Raw genomic sequence first — 20,080 nt, forward strand, 5'->3', positions numbered from 1 at the left:
AAACTTGACAACCGACACTGAATCACATCAAATCGCCATTCACTAGGCATAAACAATCTGAACTCCCCCTATCACAAATCATTTTCTCATTTAGATTTCAAAACACTTAAGTTTGTTTTAATCAAAATGACTTTTCCAGAAAATGAATATGTGTTGATAACAACCACTTGTAGGCTTATCAATTTTAAGAACAGGGATGTGGTTCATCATCTTGTCTATCTTTTGCCATAGATAGTAAATCAAGTACAATTTAATGTCCCTGATTTACCATTTTTCATTTAAGAACCTTCTGTACCACTTGTAAATGTAACCTCTTCAAAGTATACAAACATCTCAAAATTTAACCACAAATACCACTTGTGGGATCAAGATTACCACTTGTAGATACCCAAAAACTACCACTTGTAGGAATGTTACGTCTACATCACCATTTTACCAATCAAAATGCCGATTCCTGCTTCGCACTTACCAACCTGGAAGCTCCGGCGTAGTCCTTCAACCTGCAAAACATTCAAACATTAATCACAATCATTCAAACAAATACGTCAAAAACTAGAATGATTCCGATTCCTGATCCACGATATAAACTTGGGATCTCCGGCGTAGTCCTAAGACTATCATGGAAAACAAACTTCCAACCAAGTCTTTTCAGACTTGATGGCCTTTAGTTCCTGAGTTGTTGGGTTGTATGTTGCCTTTTTAGTTGCATAAAAATCTTTTACCCCCTTAGCTCTCCCACTCAACATTTTCCCAAAAATCTTTTTAACATTCCCGTTGAATGTTTTCTCGACATCAAATTCATCCTTTTCTTTATAAAACTGATCAGAAATCTCAGTTTTTCCCACTTTCTTCTTTACTTCCTCAAACTTCAATGATGAAAATTCCTCATCATTCACTGAAATCTTCTTCTTCACCTGTGGATCTTCTGGCTTTGTGGAACCAGATTCATCGCCGACATTTACTTCACTTTTCTTCGCAACCCACACCTGGTTGTCTTTTCCTTTCTTTTTGTAAAAATTCTTTGAACATCACCAACCTCGAATTTTGAAATCTCAAAAATTCTAGGTCTATTGGTTGGTATGTCAACATCAACAACTTTCTCTTTCAACTTCTGAGAAACTTCCTGTTTTGATTGAACACTTTTTGAACAATTCCATGCAATATGACCAGCTTCATTGCATCTATAACAGGTTCTTGTCTCTCTTAGATAACATATATCATCTCCATTCTTCTTTTTCTCAGCAAGAAACTCTTTATTAGACTGTCTCCAGAACGGTTTCTTCTGTTCTTCATCTGAGCTTCCACCTGACACAAATTCAGATTTAGTTTTAGAATTTTTCATATTTTTATCATTTTCTGGTGGAACAAAACCAAGACCCTTCTTTTTGTAGCTACGATTCTGATTAGGTTTCTTTGGAAAACCAGGACCAGGGTTGTAACCTTTTTTCTTGTTTAAACGTTGCTGAATTCTAGAAGTATATTTTTTAGATTTTTCAAAACTTTTCAAAACCTTTAATTCTGGAATATTCACCTCTATAAGTTTGAAAGTTTTGTTTATTAGTTCCGTTTTAATACTCATTATTGGGAACTCCTTATTGTAATATAATTTGTCCGAACCATTCAAAGTATACACAACTTCGAATGTTTCATCATTCAAATCTGCCTTTGACAGTAAAAATTCTTTACTATAAGACCGTTTTTCTGACGAATTTTGACTGTTGAATGACGACTTTAACTCTTCAGACCCAGATTTCAACTCAGACTCCTCATCAGTATCCAACACCTGATCGACCACCTTTTTGATTAGAACAGACTCATGATCAGTATCAGACGAGGTAAACGTGACATCAATGTTGTCTGGTAAAACGTCAGTTGTGTCGGTTTTTAACTTTATATTGACTGCTTTCTCAAGTTGCTCCTCATTTGGTTTCCTAGGAGAATACCCATCCCAAATTGGAGGCGGACACTTGTTATAGCTAACAGTCGGTTTCTTACCACAGTCTTTCTTCTTCTTTGGCTTTTCGTCTTGAAAAGCTTCCAAACCTGCAACAGTTGGGTAAACACGATCAATGAGATAATCAGAAGTAGTATAGCTTAACAATAATCGTCTAATTCTCTCATTTTCGATCTTTTCAGTTTCCAACTCTTGCTTCCATTTGGCACTCTCTTCAATGTAGAAATTTATAGCTTTTTGCTTTGACATCAAAGTTGCATTCATCATTGTCAGCGCCTGTTCTCTTTCTGAGTTTGTCGTTTGGAGACCGGTTACTGTTTTGTTCAACACGTCATATGATTCCTTCACATAATTGAGGTTGAACAATAACTGCTCCTTCTTCTTTTCATACTCAGCTATGATGTCATCTTTAGATGCACAATCCTTGCAAACCTCCATGCACTTCTCACATGGCTTGACGACTTCAACAATCTTCTCAACTTCGATTGTTTTAATAACTTCAACCACTTTTTCTTCTTCAATCACCTTTCCTTCTTCTTTCACAACCTCAGTAATCTTTTCAGCAACATTCTCAGCGTTTTGAATATCACCTTCAGATTCAGCTTGTTGTTCCTTAGCAGCTCGTTTCTCTTTCAGTTTCTCCATTCGTTCTGCAAAATAGAAATGAAAACTTTCAGGAGAAAGATGAGATTTAGCAACATTTATATGTTTTTCTTCCTCAACATCACTGCTACTATCAACTGGTGACTGATAAAACTGTACAGATTTTTCAGAATCATCATCAGAAACACCAGAATCAGACGGTGTTTTATCAAACACAACTGCTTTTTCTGAAACAATTTCATTCTGTACACTGTCATCGGAACTCGATAAACTCTCATCTAAACCCTGTAAAACTTCATCTGAACTTTCAGAAACATCCCCAGAATGTTCTGAAAGTTTATCAATACTGTCTGAAATTTCAGATGACACAGACTTTTCATCTTCACTAGACACACGCACACCAATCGATTTCATCCAAGTAGCAAACAAATCTGGCTCTCGGACGATTTTGGCAATGAAGGCTTTAAACTCTCCCTTCTTATCCACAAACATATCCCAACTGAAACCTTCTGGTAGTTTCTCATCATCTTGATCGATAATGCGTGCTGCTGTGGCTTCCGATGATATGTAATCACTCCAGCTGAAATCTACCAAACATGCTCTCTTGGGATCTTCAATCTTTCTCCCATGAGCTGTCTGTGGTTCTTGGGATTGGCCGACTTGCTGATAGATAGCTTTACGATAGTAGTCATCTTTCCCGAATGGATTCTGTGCTCCGCTAGCTTCTCTTCCTTTGCACTCCCGCTTGAAATGGCCTTTTTCCCTGCATCGAAAACAAGTAACTTTAGATTTATCAAAACCTAAAGTAGACACATGAGCATCTAGAAAGTCATTTCTCCCGGTAATAGTTTTGAATTTCTCAGCTCGACGAAGAACACTTGCAAGACACCATTTGATATCCATTAGTTCCATTTCCTCAGCGTCTATTTGATCGTAATCCTCTTTGGTGAGCATAGGATTTCCGATCCAACCAGCAACAAGACCTTCATAAGATAACAGAACAGAACCCAGAAGTGCCATATGGTCTTTTGCAGTGTCTTCAGAGAAGCTTTGACCTTCTGGAAGGTTGAGAGCTATGTTGCACTGAATTATGTATCCATTTCCGGTTTTTGTACTCTGAGACTGAAAACTAGTGTTAGTCTCTTTCGGATTCACACTTGGAAACGATGAAAACCCGCTGCTACTCTTGTTCGAACCCTGATCAACTTTGTCTGATGAATCTCCAGCACTGAAAGCGGTTTGAATCTTTGGACTTCTTTCAGCTTCAGAAACTGGAATACTACCTTTATAGTACATTTTAACATCTTGTTGACCACTAGGATTATTCATCCTCGCGATCTTTTGCTGCTCAAGATCCTGACTCTCAATTTTCTTAATAAACTGACCAATTGTTAGTTTGTCATAAACACCCGTGTTTTTCAGTATCATCAAATACGTTCCCCACTCTTTCTGAGGTAACGCATCAGCCAACTTATCAACCCATTCCTCACGACCTTTTTCAACTCCCAACATCGATAACGATCGCACTAAGTGACAGTATCTCTCGATCAGCTTTTTAGTATCCTCTCTCGGCAAACTGCTAAACAAATCAAATTCCTTTTTAAGCAATGCCTTCTTGCTTTTGATCATACTTTCACTACCCTCGAATTTTACTTTAAGAGCATCCCAAATTGATTTAGCAGTTTTGTCGTGCTGTAGCAAAATGAATATGTCTTCTTTAATCGCTTGCTGTAACAGACTGATCATCATTTTCTCTGCTCTGTACATTACACGTTCTTGTTCTGAGAATTCGGATATTTGTTTAATAACTTGCAATTCTGTTCGAGGCAATGTGTACTTTTCCAATATGCATTCCCACGATCTGAGATGATTTGCCTGAACCCAGTTTTCAAAACGATCCTTCCACCCGTAGTATTCTTCAATACTCATCAGTTTTGGGGGTTTCTGGGTGGTTCCCGTCTCGTTTTCAAGATTCATGGCTTGAGCAATCGCGGCTGGTGATGACGATGTAGCAAAAGCGTTGTAAAACTCGGAATCCATACTGATTTATAAGCGGACAAAACAGATGACAGAAAAGCGATCCAACAGTGAACAAATAAGCGGTTCAGATAAGTGTTCGTTCGAGCGAACCAGCTTCACTCGACCGAATAAGCGGATCAGAGAGCAAGATGTCAAATAAGCGGTCTAAGTACTGTCAGTTCGAGCGGTTCCAAAAAAAATGTCGTACGAGCGGTTCACCTATGGTCCAATAAGCGGTTCAGAAAGGTTCACTCGAGCGGTCCAGAAACAAATTGTACACTAGAGCGGTTCAAACTATCAATTTAGAGCGGTTCAACCTTAAATGTGTACGGATGAGCGATCTAAAACGTGATCTAAAAGCAGTTCATGATGACGTCACTATGAGCGGTCCACATTACGAACATGATTTGCCCCATAAAAACTTCGAATTTTGACTTCAAACTTTCCAGGATTTGTCTCGATACTATTGTGCACAAGCTGTGAAAATTTGAGCGAATTCCGACCGTGAAATCTTCCCGAATCAGTAAAAGAAGGTGTAGAAGTGAGAAGAAATGATGAAAAACAGCTACAATCTGCAGAAAACCTCCTCCCAAGCTCTGATACCACTTGTAGGATCGTATGCTGACCCGAACGAGTCGTTCAGAGGTTATCTCTTGCGTTTCAGATGCGGAATAATAAGAAATACAAGTAGAAGTAGCTTGTTCTCCTTTCTAACTGCTTGTTTTATTGATATCAAACGTTTTACAGCTCAGTCTTCACACCGGCAGAGCTTTGGCGTGGAATCAAATAATGACTTTTTAAGGATCGCTCGAGTAACCCCTATATATAGTGGTTTGGGTCCGCTCATATGTCACATGTTCATATGAGCGGTCCAGACACGTACAGAAAAGCGATCCACACTTGACACATAAGCGATCCAAGACTTCTATGTCCCTATGAGCGACCCACACATATAAAACATATACAGACTCCTGTTTTCTCGTATTTCGTGCCCTATGCTATACAATACGATGTAAGACCTGATCCTAGACACCTAGACGCAATCAACAGATGTAGTGCACTAACACACATCACAACGCATGCACTAACGCTAACGATGACATCGCATGAACAGTTAAGTCGCTCCCATCGATTGTCGTGATGCAACGCAATCACGCTAACGACGAAATTGCGTGAGTACTTGAGCAGTTCCCATCGATCATCGTAAAGCGTCGCAAACGCTAACGCAGACTCAAACGCAATTACTTATGCTATGACCTGTTATATAATAATAATAATAATAATAATAATAATAATAATAATAATAATAATAATAATAATAATAATAATAATAATAATAATAATAATGAAGTTGTGGAAACTATCTAAACGCGCACTCGCAGGCACGCGCAACTCAATCTATCGCACTTAACTTGACACTACAATTATAGCTAAAACGCTTAATGTGTCCACAATGACTAACGCACCCAAACACGAATAACGAAACTAAAGTCGGAAAACGAACTCGCACAAACCGCCCAATCGAATAGCCATCCGTCCGGATGACCATCCGATTGGATGGCCATCCGATCGAACGGCCGTCTGACCCGCTTAAACGACATCGCCTTTCTCCCTCTCACCTATAAATACCTCACTTGTCACATCAACTGTTCGTTGATGTGACAGCCTCATCCGACCAGCACACTCCCAAGCACTTTTCTCTCGATTCCTCGCGATTTCGCTAACTCTGACGCGCTCTCAATCAATCCAATCAAGTTGTGTTTACTTGTTAAACACCTATTGTGAGTATACTTGACCCCTTTTTTAACGCTTTATACACACTTTGGGGTGTAAGATACGTTCATAACTAAAACGCACTTATCAAAACTATTACCACATGCGAATTACTGTCATATATATTTACACGTGATGCTTGATACATATGTGCTAGGACTTTAACTCGCGACATCCCACCTTAGCTAGCATCGAGTGACTTAGCTGGTAGTATTTGTTTGTAGTGTATATGTTATGTATCTTGTTTATGTATGTGGAAATTTGCAGCACTTTTATCTACTTATTTTACCATGTCAAACCTGTATACTCGCCAATACTTTTTGTATTGACATTTAACGTATGTTGCAGGATAATTGCAGGCTATCTCGAAATCAAGCTAGGAAGTCTAGAAACTCACAATAAATCTAGGTTGTCGGATTTGTATTGTTTGAGATAACATGAAAATCTGTATGACTGTTTATTGATGTATTGCTTATTAGTATGGGATAATGAACGCTTTAAATATCGTCACTAAATAGTTGTTATGGATTCTCTTGAGCAATCTGATTCGCCTAGTGCCACGCCCCGATGATTCCGCTATCGGTTGGGTGTGACAGATTGGTATCAGAGCCATAACTATAGGTAATTAGGTAAGACATCAAACCTAGTCCGGGTCGAAGTCTTAGAAATGACATAGTCTATAGTCTAAGTACCAACAGGCCGTCTCGTGCGAACCCAGTAGGGTTTGTGCGGGCCTACTTTGATACTCTCATTCGAACCCACGAAAACTATATCTTCGTACGAACTCCCGCATATACAGCTTCGTACGAAGAAGCCTTTCCTAAGGCTGAAAACTCACTATTGCCTTTCCTAAGGCAGACACAACACACATGTTTTTGAAAACACTCGCATAACACAACCGGGTGATTTGGTTGAGATTATGTGTGAAAACCAAGAACTCTCGATAGAATCGCTCACTCTACGTGAAATTTTTACTCAAAGCACGAGAATCTCTGTTAAGTAAGGAGTAAAACCCCCAACTTGACGAAATTCTCCATCTCTATCTCGTGGTTTTACCACACTTCCAGGAATAAGTCGTTAAGTCAGGGGTGAATATCACGACCCCTGACCACACCCTGGACGGGAGCCGCGAGCAGTCAAGTGGTACCGGTGGTTATTTTGAAAATATTGCAGCGGAAAAGTTCATCAGGACCGTTGTGACAACTGCCCCTTTTCGGTAACTTTCTTACACTTAAAGTACTCATTTTTTGCCACATTTTTATTCACTTTGAACACCCGAACTGCGTATTTCGTGACATACACTTAGAATACTCATGGAATACTTACTTAGGATGCATATGATTCATTTTTATTAGGTACATTTGAAACAGTTTAAACAATGCATCAAAACTACTAGAAAAGCACCTAGTAAACTAGTATTCTGACGAAAACGCAGGATCCGCATAAACCATCTAAATGACATCTTTAGGACTCAGACGAAAGTCCAACATCTAATATACATTAAACCCTAACTAGGAATAAAAGGGTTTGATTTGAAACCTTTCTGAAGTCCGATAATACTAAAAACTACCTGAAAAGCACTAAAAGCGACGATTTCAACACTTTTCCGCAGAAATTCTGCAGAATTCAGCTTTTTAATATTTTTGCAACATGTAAAAATGCTTTTTAACATAGAATTCATATGAGGATGCCTTCGGGTATCATCCGAACCAATAACTACATCAATTCATACAAGTTACACAACTTAGCGTTCAAATAACGTCTAACGGAAACAATTCGAAACGAATATCCAAACAATATCGGATCTTTTTTTTAATGACCATCTAGTGTTAATCGGATTATTATGGTCTAGTAATGGCCACTTAACACATTTAAAACACTTAAACAATTAAGCATATGAAGTTTCCTAACATTTCACCTAAGTAAACTAACACTTTTACACTAATAAGACAAGTTACAACATGTGGGACCCACTTTTTTTTACCTTGTCTCCACAAATATCTTGGTTTTTACCTTTAGTTTGCAAGTTGTTTACCAAGTGGGACAAGTTGGTGAATATGGTGAAAGATTATAACACTTTGATTCACTAGTTTACTAGCACATTACTTCACTTTTTACACCATACATTTCCCACACAAAAGCTCTCAACATTCATCACCATTTTAACCAAGAACGCCCCATAAACCCACTTCATTTCAAGCCTTTTCCTTGATGAACAAGATGGATTTCCATGAACTTAGGAAGATCTAAAGCAACCACCAGTTAAAGCAAGCATTTCCTTCCATTCAAGAGCTTTCAATCATCAAGATCATCCTTTTTATTTGTTTTTATCATCATCTAGATCATCCCTAGCCACAAGAGCTAGAAGTGAGCCTTCTAAATCCCTTTTCATACTTATATATGTATATATTGTTTAAAGAACAAGTTATAACTAAAACAATCATACAAAATAAGATGAAAATACAAAGAAGCATAATAAAAATCATGATATATAAGATTATTTATGTTGTGATTTAAAGCTTATTTCTTGCATATTTGATCTAGTATTGATGAATATCATATGAATAACTTGTTAGATGATGTTTAAAAACATGATCTAACAAGTGTACATGAAAGTGTTAAAAGGGTTTTGTTAAACATAATGTTTAATGGATGATCATAATATTTGATATTGTTAAAGTATATAAAGTTTTTAGCTAAAAATAATGCTTTTACAATATTCGTAGAAAGAAACATACAAGATGGGTTTTGTATAAAAGTTTGATAAAACTAGAAGTAAAGTATGATTTTTGAACTAATAAACATATGTGAAGATCAAAACAAAACCCTACATGATTATGGGTTCATCTTGTTAAGTTTATGTTATAAATCTCATGTGCTTTTGCTTAGAAACACGATGAGTAAATTGTTGGTGATTTTGAAAAGAAAAAGATATGTTTTATTAAACATGGCAAGTTTATATTTCAAAGGAAATATGGCCAATTTTTCTTATAAATCATATGTTATAAAAACTATCATTTTTGGCAAAATCTTTACTGGAATAAAAGATTTGAAAGAATGGTTTTTATAAAAGGCAAAAACTAGATACAAATATATATTTTTGAGAAATATATATTTACTGATCTTAACAACTTATGTGCTATGTATTACTTGATTGTATTAGTTATATACATGAAAGTTAGGAACTTGAATACAATGATACAAATAAACACAATGTACATTTCGACTAAAGTCTTACAAGACTACATGTAAATACGCCTTAAAAACAACTTACGGACATTCCGAGCTTTCGGACACAACTTATGGTCAAAACGGACGACGGGCGAATCTATAAACATATCGCAATTCCGAGGAGTTACTACGACGCTTAGGCGATCTTTAGACGCGAATACATACAAGTCACCAACAACAATATCCGGACGTTTTGAAACTTATAAAAACTATTATGTATTCTTTTAATTAAAAAGCCTATATTTAGTAACTTTTATAAAAATGAAAGAATATATTTTAACACATGGGCTTATTTTATACAAATGGGCTTATTTTACATATGGGCCTATTTTATATAAATGGGCTTATTTTTAATACAAATGGGCTTATTTTACATATGGGCTTATTTTATACAAATGGGCTTATCATCCTAAATGGGCTTAAGATAAATACATGGGCAAAGCCGATATCGAAAACTCATGGGCTAAGCCCAATATCAAACATATGGGCCAAGGCCCAATAACATTAAGCCCAATACTATTTAGGCCCAATACTATTTAGGCCCAATAACATTTGGGCCCAATAACATAAATTCTTGGGCTAGGCCCAATAATATTAAGCCCAATAACATGAATACATGGGCTAAGCCCAATGTCAAAACATATGGGCTAAGGCCCAATAACATAAAGATATGGGCTCAGCCCAATGACATATAATTGATGAAAATACAATTATACAATTTATTCATACAAGACATGAAATCAAGAGGAGAAGACCCGATGATACAACTCACAAGATACAAGATTACATATATATATTTGGTGAAATATATTTAACAGTTTAACAAATCTTACATCTAATACACAGTTCAACGGAAAACAAAGACATACAAGTCTTACACACATTCAAGACACAAGACTTGTACTCAAGTCATTTACAAAGACCGAAGTGTCTAACAAATATAGAACGTTTGTAGGTTGTGACACTATTCAGGACGGTTGTACGTCAGATCACAGTTACTTACCATTCACGGACGCAATTCTGCGAGTTCATGTCCCCTTTTCATTTTAAATGCTTTTCAGCTTTACAGCTATCAGGGAAGATACATGTATAATAGTATGATAAGTCATGGAATGAAACACCTTAGATCATGTGCGATTAGGGTCATACATCTAAGCACCATTAATCTAGTTTGGACCTAGGTATAGAAGGTTAGATCTAATGGGTTTTGGCGAGCCCCACTCTTGGTCGTGGACCCATACAGAAGAGTGCGTTTGTGTCCCAGTCGATGGTAGTCGACACGAAATCGTCTAGGTTTGGATTGCTTCCTAATTCATCACACATATTAATGTCCTCGCAAAACATTAATGATCAACGATTTCATTGACGCTTTACATACTACATCATTACATACAGATACATCTTATACAACTCACATTTTATGGATACAGTTTATACAACTCACATTTTATGGATACATTTTATACAACTCACATTTTACAGATACATTTTATACAACTCTCATTTTACAGATACATCTCATACAACTAAACTGCATGAACTCGCCAACTTTTGTTGATGTTTTCAAACTTAACATGTATTTCAGGAAATTAGTGCACCATGCAGATATTTCAGTCAAGGAAAGCAAGTATCAAGACTCCATGCCACCATTTGAATGGCTTGCCCGTTATATACCGCCTCTTTGCGGTGATATAGTGGTCAAAGCCTTGACATTTTAAGACTTACATTTTGATGTATAAAACAATGACAACTTATTTTCATTTGATGGTTTGTAACCAATACATTTAACTTATGTTGCATTCTTTTGAAACGATAATGACAATGGCATTGGAGCTTGTTTTTATTCATTTAGTATGTTCACTTATATTGTTATGCAATGAGAACCGATCAGATCACACCCCGCGCTTCCGCTATGAGCGGGTGTGACAGATTGGTATCAGAGCATCGATTGTAGTGAACCAGGATTCTTTCTCGAGTCTAAGTCTACAATCACTAGGGACCTCTCACGAAAACCTCTTGTTCATGTTGAACAGATTATAAATAAAATTGGACAGGTCAAAAGGTTTTCATTGCATAAACTTTTTTCAAGGTCCACTACAACAAAAATTCACTTCACATAAATCAAGCGAGGACATTTCCATGGGTGAAGTCTATGAGAAATAGACACATTACATTAACAGACTATGTGCCTACAATACATTACATTATCAGTTTAGGCATTATAAACGGTTTACAAGTTCAGCTTATGCAAGATAGAAATCCTTGTTAGATAGGATTTTATGTGATTATATATAAATGATTTATATATGTGTTCTAAGGAATATTGTGGTAAGAACAAAATGCCTTTGACTTTGAATTCCATTGTCATCCTTGACACGCATAACATGGTTAAGACACGACATCTTTTACACAAGACATGATACTCTATTTCAAAACATAACATATTTTATACGATACATCTTCCATGAGAATATCGACCTCACGTCTATTGTGGAGCTTATGGCGAACGCGGTTCCTAAGTGAGACCATAAAGCATTGATCTCGTGGAAGATGGTTGCTTTATCACGGATGCTGAGATGCCTGACTTTGGTAGTGATGATGAGGCGGAGGCGGCAGCCTTGGACAACAACTCCATTAGTGGGACGAGGTCCCTGTGGCTCATACAAATCATGATTGATGACACTTTTGTCCAGTCAAGGAAGATGGAGTACTCATCTTGAAGGTGCCCCACCAGTTGTTATTTTTACAAATTCTCTATTTTTTATTTCATCTAACGTCGTGTCATTCCGATTAATGACAACGGACGTTGACACATGAACTATCATGAAGTTCCCTCATGTGTTAAACATAGACAATAGTGTCCTCTCTCTGACTGATTTTCTGCTTTGAACGAGAGAATGCTAGGGTAACCATGCAAGACAATTTATTATTATGGGGGCCCACGTAATAACAAGTTGTAGTACATGGAAATCCTGGTGTACTCTGCGGGGCAAGCTAATGATCACTATTCATTCAAGAATTTTTAATTGTTACTTAAAATTCAGTCTTTTCTATCCAATAGAGCACTAACCGAGATGATTACTCTAACACCCTACGATACAATACAGGAAGACGATACGTATTGTTCGCACCTAACATTCGATCTACAACACGAGTTGTTCGAGACTAGTCATCTAAACAAACAAAACTTGTTAACCACTCATGGAGGATCTTTCCTCAACATTCTAGAATTCTTGTACATGAGTTGGTTCTTGGGTGTCTATGACACCTTATCTTATTTATTGGAAATGAATACAATAAATTCCGTCATTTTGACATTTGTCTTATCCAAAGGGATAGTATGGCATGAGCCATGCTACAACTCCCTCATTGCATTCTATTCGACATCTATGAAGATCTTAATGATCTTGTTGGAGCTTGTGAAGCTCAAGCACTATTACCATATTCGTCACATGGACAAGTACGACAAAGGAATTTCCCTACTTCGGATGATCAAAGCCTATGTAGTATGGAATGCATACTATAGGGATGGGGGCCACTGGTTGGTTTCCCCTCCTCAACAAATTATTTCGTTTTCCACTTAGACATATAAACAATACACGCAAGAGGCACTACGCATTTAGTTGCGGTTATTCACATTATCATCAATTCGAACATGTATGAACAATGCGATCGTGAGGTTTCCATGACCGACTGCATTCTTCATTCTTGGGTGCAGGATAGACTATATTGTCCAAATATATGTCTAGATTCTTTTAATAGTGTATATTGAAAAGATCATGGCGCCAAAAGGAAGGTTTACACCCAAAAAGGATTAACAAATCAACATCTTACTGATTAAGTCGAACAAGAGTTCTTATGGAACAACACAAGGGTGCAGAGATCGCACAATATAAAGTTAAGCAAGACGACACTAGTGACGGTACTGGTGGTACTGGTAGTTCAAGTGGTTCGAATCCTGATGGATCGGGAACGAGTAGCAATGCCACACCAGAAGATGCGACCACACAAGGCCTTAATTTTAAGACTTTTCGGACTGTAAGCGGCAAGACCCCGTTAATACGATAGGTGCGGTAGGTTCTGTCTACCACGTAAAGACAATGAAGTCGGTTAGTCATACTAGGAAACGCATTCCTGGGTAGACAATTAGATACACAGAGAGTCTCCTGCTGAACGCAACCTTAACTTGGTGGAATCTCTAGGTACAAACGCTAGGAAGGGATATAGTGAAGAGGTTGTCGGGGGAAGAACTCAAGGATCTTATACGAGAAGAGTATTGCTCGCTGATTTAAATTCAAAGGTTGGAAACAAAATTCTAGAACTCGATCATGATTAGAGCCAATGTTGTTGGTTACACTCGAGGCTTTCACGATATCTCAAGGGTTGTTTCCATACTACGTAACACCCAAATTCAAACGCATTACGCGTTACATATGGGATTTAGCCTCGGAGATCCGAGGCATGACCGCATCATCCAACCCTACCTCGATCACTCAAACAGTAGTTACTCGACACGTTTCCAATCAACCAACATTTCACATCCATGTTATTTGATACTGGTGCCAATTTTAGCTTCATCTCAACATTTAACATACATGAGTTTCATGGCTAGGGACTGGATTGTCCTAGCTATAATTAGGGATTGGGTTATCCTACATCTAAACATATGGTTAGGTTATCCAACATCCAAACATATGGATCGGGTTATCCTACATCTAAACATATGGATTGGGTTATCCTACATTTAAACATAGGGTTCCTAAAACTTTACAGTGAAGTCCTCGCCACACAGAATTTAAAATGTACTTGGCCTAGAGCCAAGTAAGCTAGACGTCCCCTCATTCTATAGAATCGACATACGGTAAACTAGTCGAGTCAGGGAAAGTTGTTAGAGGATGTTCCTTGGAACTTGGTGAGCGAAAATTCTATATCGATCTCTTACCCGTTGAGTGGGCAGTTTTGACGTAGCGGTTGGCATGGATTGGTTATCCGATAACCAAGCCGAAGTCTTTTGTCATGAGAAGGTCATTCGCCTACCACTACTGAACAAAGAGACACTTGTTATTCGTGGAGAGAAGCGCGACACCCCATTGCGGATCACCAATTGCATGAAGGCACAGAAGTGCTTACGGAAAGGTTGTGTTGCCTTTCTGGCACATGTTGTCGACAAGAAGGTCGTTGGGCCGAAGCTGACAGACATTCCAGTGGTAAAAGAGTTTCTTCAAGTCCTTCTTGAAGACTTTCCGGGACTATAACCATATCGACAAGTCGAGTTTCATATCGACTTGGTACCGGGAACCGCACCCATAGCCAAATCTCCATATCGATTAGCACCTTCTGAACCTTGTAGTTGACCGAATAAGGATGTTGTGAGTTCATAACCCCCACTCTTTACCATTTTACATCTGTATAAATGTTTCCGGGGGTGGACGGAGATGCAAGTTTTGCAAAAGTGCACAACATTCCAATGAACCAAAATTCATATTTCTAAACCATGTTATAAATAAATTTCCAACTAACTCAAATGGTTTATGAAAGGTTCAAGCTTCTACTCCAAGATAGACTTACGATCGGGGTATCACCAGTTACGAATTCAAGAGGAAGGCGTACCGAAAACGGCTTTTCGGACTCGTTATGGTCAGTACGAGTTTCTCATTATACCTTTTAGTTTAACGAACACACCTGCGGTCTTCATGGATTTAATGAACCGCGTGTGCAAGCCATACCTCGACAAATTCGTCATAGTGTTCATTGACGACATTTTGATATACTCACGATCGGCAGAAGAGAACGAACAACATTTTGAGAACCATCTTAGAGCTACTCAAGAAGGAGACACTATACGCAAAACTTTCCAAATACGAGTTTTGGATTCGTGAAGTACAATTTCTCGAGCAAATAGTGAACGAGAAAGGCATTCAAGTAGACACCTCGAAGATCGAAGCAATTAAGAATTGGGAAGCGCCCAAGACTCCAACTGAAGTCCGACAATTCTTGGGATTAGCAGGGTACTATCGGAGATTTATAGAGAATTTTTTAAAATTTTCTCAACCGCTAACCTCCCTCACCCAATCGGGAAACAAGAAGAATCATTTCAACTTCTCAAGGATAAGTTGTGCGATGCACCAATCTTATCACTACCCGATGGTACCGATGACTTCGTAGTTTACTGTGATGCTTCGCATCAAGGATTGGGTTGCGTACTTAAGCAACGGGAGAAAGTTATCGCGTACGTATCACGTCAACTGAAAGTTCATGAAAAGAACTATACCACTCACGACCTCGAGTTAGGTACGATGGTATTCGCTTTGAAAATACAGCGACATTACTTATATGGTACTCAGTGTACAATTTTCACGGATCATAAAAGTCTTCAGCACATATTCAATCAAAAAGAACTAAATATGCGTCAGCGACGTTGGATTTAATTGCTGAACGACTATGATTATGAAATAAAGTACCATCCGGGCAAGGCGAACGTTGTAGCAGACGCCTGGAGCCGCAAGGAACGAGTTAGAACTTTGAGAGTTTGAGCATTAGAGACGATGATTCACACGGATCTTACCACACGAATTCATGATGCACAACAAGAAGCGCTCAAGGAAGAACATATTCGAGCAGAAACACTTTGAGTCACATAAAACAATTAGTGCCGAAAGAAGATGGAACTTTATAATTTATGGGTAGAATTTGGGTTCCACTCTTTGGCGGCCTTTGAGATGCTTGACTTGCGCGAAGGGCAAGGCCGAATATCATAAACCCTCGGGCTTGCTACAACAACCTGAGATTTCCGGTTGGAAATGGGAACGAATATCGATGGACTTCATTACGAAATTACCCAGGACCTCAAGAGGCCATGACATGATATGGGTAATCGTTGATAGATTGACAAAATCCATACACTTCTTGCCGATTCGGGAGAAAGATAGCACAGAGAAACTAGCGGAACTCTATCTCAAAGAAATAGTGGCTCGTCTTGGAGTGCCTATTTCAATCATTTCAGACCGAGACAGTCCCTTTATTTCAAGAATTTGGAAGTCATTCCAACAGACCTTTGGATCTCATTTAAATCTAAGCATGACTTTTCATCCACAAACTGACGGCCAGAGCGAACGGACAATCCAAACACCCAAAGATATGCTTCGTGCGTGTGTTTTGGATTTGGGCGGCAACGGGGATACTCATTTACCTTTGGTTAAGTTTTCCTACAACAACAGCTACCATACAAGTATACAAGCTACACCGTTTGAAGCTCTCTATGGTTGAAAGTACCACTCTCCGCCATGTTGGGCGGAAGCGGGCAATAAACAATTAAGTGCTCCGGAATTAGTTCAAAAGACTACAGATAAAATTTTTCAGATTAGAGACCGTATCAAGACGGCTCGCGATCGACAAAAGAGCAACGCAGACAAGAGACGGAAGCCATAATCTTTCGAGGTCGGAGACAAAGTCTTATTCAAAGTCTCGACTTGGAAGGGCGTAGTAAGGTTCGGTAAGCGTGGAAAGCTTAACCCACGATGTGTAGGACCATTTGAAATCTTAGAGAAGATTGGCATCGTTTCCTACAAACTGAAGTTACTAGAAGAACTAAGTAGTGTACACGACACATTTCATGTGTCGAATCTTAAGAAGAGTCCAACACAAGAAACGGTTATCATCCCGGCGGATGAAGTTCACATTGATGACAAACTCCAATTCATAAAGCAACTGTTAAGGTCATGGACCGGAAGGTCCAGAAAATACGAAGGAGTCGTAACATATTACTAAAAATTCGTTGGAACTCTCGACACAGACCCGAATATACTTGGGAACGTGCAGATCAAATCAAAACCAAAATACCCCCACCTGTTCGAGAATACTCCTGCAAAGGATGACTCAGCTTGAATTTCGGGACAAAATTCTCAATAACAGGGGGAGAATGTGACAACTGCCCCTTTTCGATAACTTTCTTACACTTAAAGTACTCATTTTTTGCCACATTTTTATTCATTTTGAACACCCAAACTGCGTATTTCGTGACATACACTTAGAATACTCATGGAATACTTACTTAGGATGCATATGATTCATTTTTATTAAGTACATTTGAAACAGTTTAAACAATGCATTGAAACTACTAGAAAAGCACTTAGTAAACTAGTATTCTGACGAAAACGCAGGATCCGCAGAAACCATCTAAACGATATCTTTAGGACTCAGATGAAATTCCAACATCTAATATGCATTAAACCCTAACTAGGAATGCAAGGGTTTGATTTGAAACCTTTCCGAAGTCCGATAACACTAAAAACTACCCGAAAAGCACTAAAAGCGACGATTTCAACACTTTTCCGCAGAAATTCTGTAGAATTCAGCTTTTTAATATTTTTGCAACATGTAAAAATGCTTTTTAACATAGAATTCATATGAGGATGCCTTCGGGTATCATCCGAACCAATAACTACATCAATTCATACAAGTTACACAACTTAGCGTTCAAATAACGTCTAACGGAAACAATTTGAAACGAATATCCAAACAATATCGGATTTTTTTTAATGACCATCTAGTGTTAATTGGATTATTATGGTCTAGTAATGGCCACTTAACACATTTAAAACACTTAAACACTTAAGCATATGAAGTTTCCTAACATTTCACCTAAGTAAACTAACACTTTTACACTAATAAAACAAGTTACAACATGTGGGACCCACTTTTTTACCTTGTCTCCACAAATATCTTGGTTTTTACCTTTAGTTTGCAAGTTGTTTACCAAGTGGGACAAGTTGGTGAATATGGTGAAAGATTATAACACTTTGATTCACTAGTTTACTAGCACATTACTTCACTTTTTACACCATACATTTCCCACACAAAAGCTCTCAACATTCATCACTATTTTAGCCAAGAACACCCCATAAACCTACTTCATTTCAAGCCTTTTTCTTGATGAACAAGATGGATTTCCATGAAACATAGGAAGATCTAAAGCAACCACAAGTTAAAGCAAGCATTTCCTTCCATTCAAGAGCTTTCAATCATCAATATCCTCCTTTTTATTTGCTTTTATCATCATCTAGATCATCCCTAGCCACAAGAGCTAGAAGTGAGCCTTCTAAATCCCTTTTCATACTTATTTATGTATATATTGTTTAAAGAACAAGTTATAACTAAAACAATCATACAAAATAAGATGAAAATACAAAGAAGCATAATAAAAATCATGATATATAAGATTGTTTATGTTGTGATTTAAAGTTTATTTCTTGCATATTTGATCTAGTATTGATGAATATCATATGAATAACTTGTTAGATGATGTTTAAAAACATGATCTAACAAGTGTACATAAAAGTGTTAAAAGGGTTTTGTTAAACATAATGTTTAATGGATGATCATAATATTTGATATTGTTAAAGTATAAAAAGTTTTTAGCTAAAAATAATGCTTTTACAATATTTGTAAAAAGAAACATACAAGATGGGTTTTGTTTAAAAGTTTGATAAAACTAGAAGTAAAGTATATTTTTGAACTAGTAAACATATGTGAAGATCAAAACAAAACCCTACATGATTATGGGTTCATCTTGTTAAGTTTATGTTATAAATCTCATGTGGTTTTGCTTAGAAACAAGATGAGTAAATTGTTGGTGATTTTGAAAAGAAAAAGATATGTTTTATTAAACATGGCAAGTTTATATTTCAAAGGAAATATGGCCAATTTTTCTTATAAATCATATGTTATAAAAACTATCATTTTTGGTAAAATCTTTACTGGAATAAAAGATTTGAAAGAATGGTTTTTATAAAAGGCAAAAACTAGATACAAATATATATTTTTGAGAAATATATATTTAGTGATCTTAACAACTTATGTGCTATGTATTATTTGATTGTATTAGTTATATACATGAAAGTTAGGAACTTAAATACGATGATACAAATAAACACAATGTAAATTTCGACTAAAGTCTTACAAGACTACATGTAAATACGCCTTAAAAACCACTTACGGAGATTCCGAGCTTTCGGACACAACTTATAGTCAAAACGGACGACGGGCGAATCTATGAACATATCGCCATTCCGAGGAGTTACTGCGACGCTTAGGCGATCTTTCGACGTGAATACATACAACTCACCGACAACAATATCCGGATGTTTTGAAACTTATAAAAACTATTATGTATTCTTTTAATTAAAAAGCCCATATTTAGTAACTTTTATAAAAATGAAAGAATACATTTTAACACATGGGCTTATTTTATACAAATGGGCTTATTTTACATATGGGCCTATTTTATATAAATGGGCTTATTTTTAATACAAATGGGCTTATTTTACATATGGGCTTATTTTATACAAATGTGCTTATCATCCTAAATGGGCTTAACATAAATACATGGGCTAAGCCCAATATCGTAAACTCATGGGCTAAGCCCAATATCGTAAACTCATGGGCTAAGCCCAATACCAAACATATGGGCCAACGCCCAATAACATTAAACCCAATACTATT

Source organism: Helianthus annuus, chromosome 7 (assembly GCF_002127325.2).
Source record: "Helianthus annuus cultivar XRQ/B chromosome 7, HanXRQr2.0-SUNRISE, whole genome shotgun sequence".
NCBI classification, from domain to species: Eukaryota; Viridiplantae; Streptophyta; class Magnoliopsida; order Asterales; family Asteraceae; genus Helianthus; species Helianthus annuus.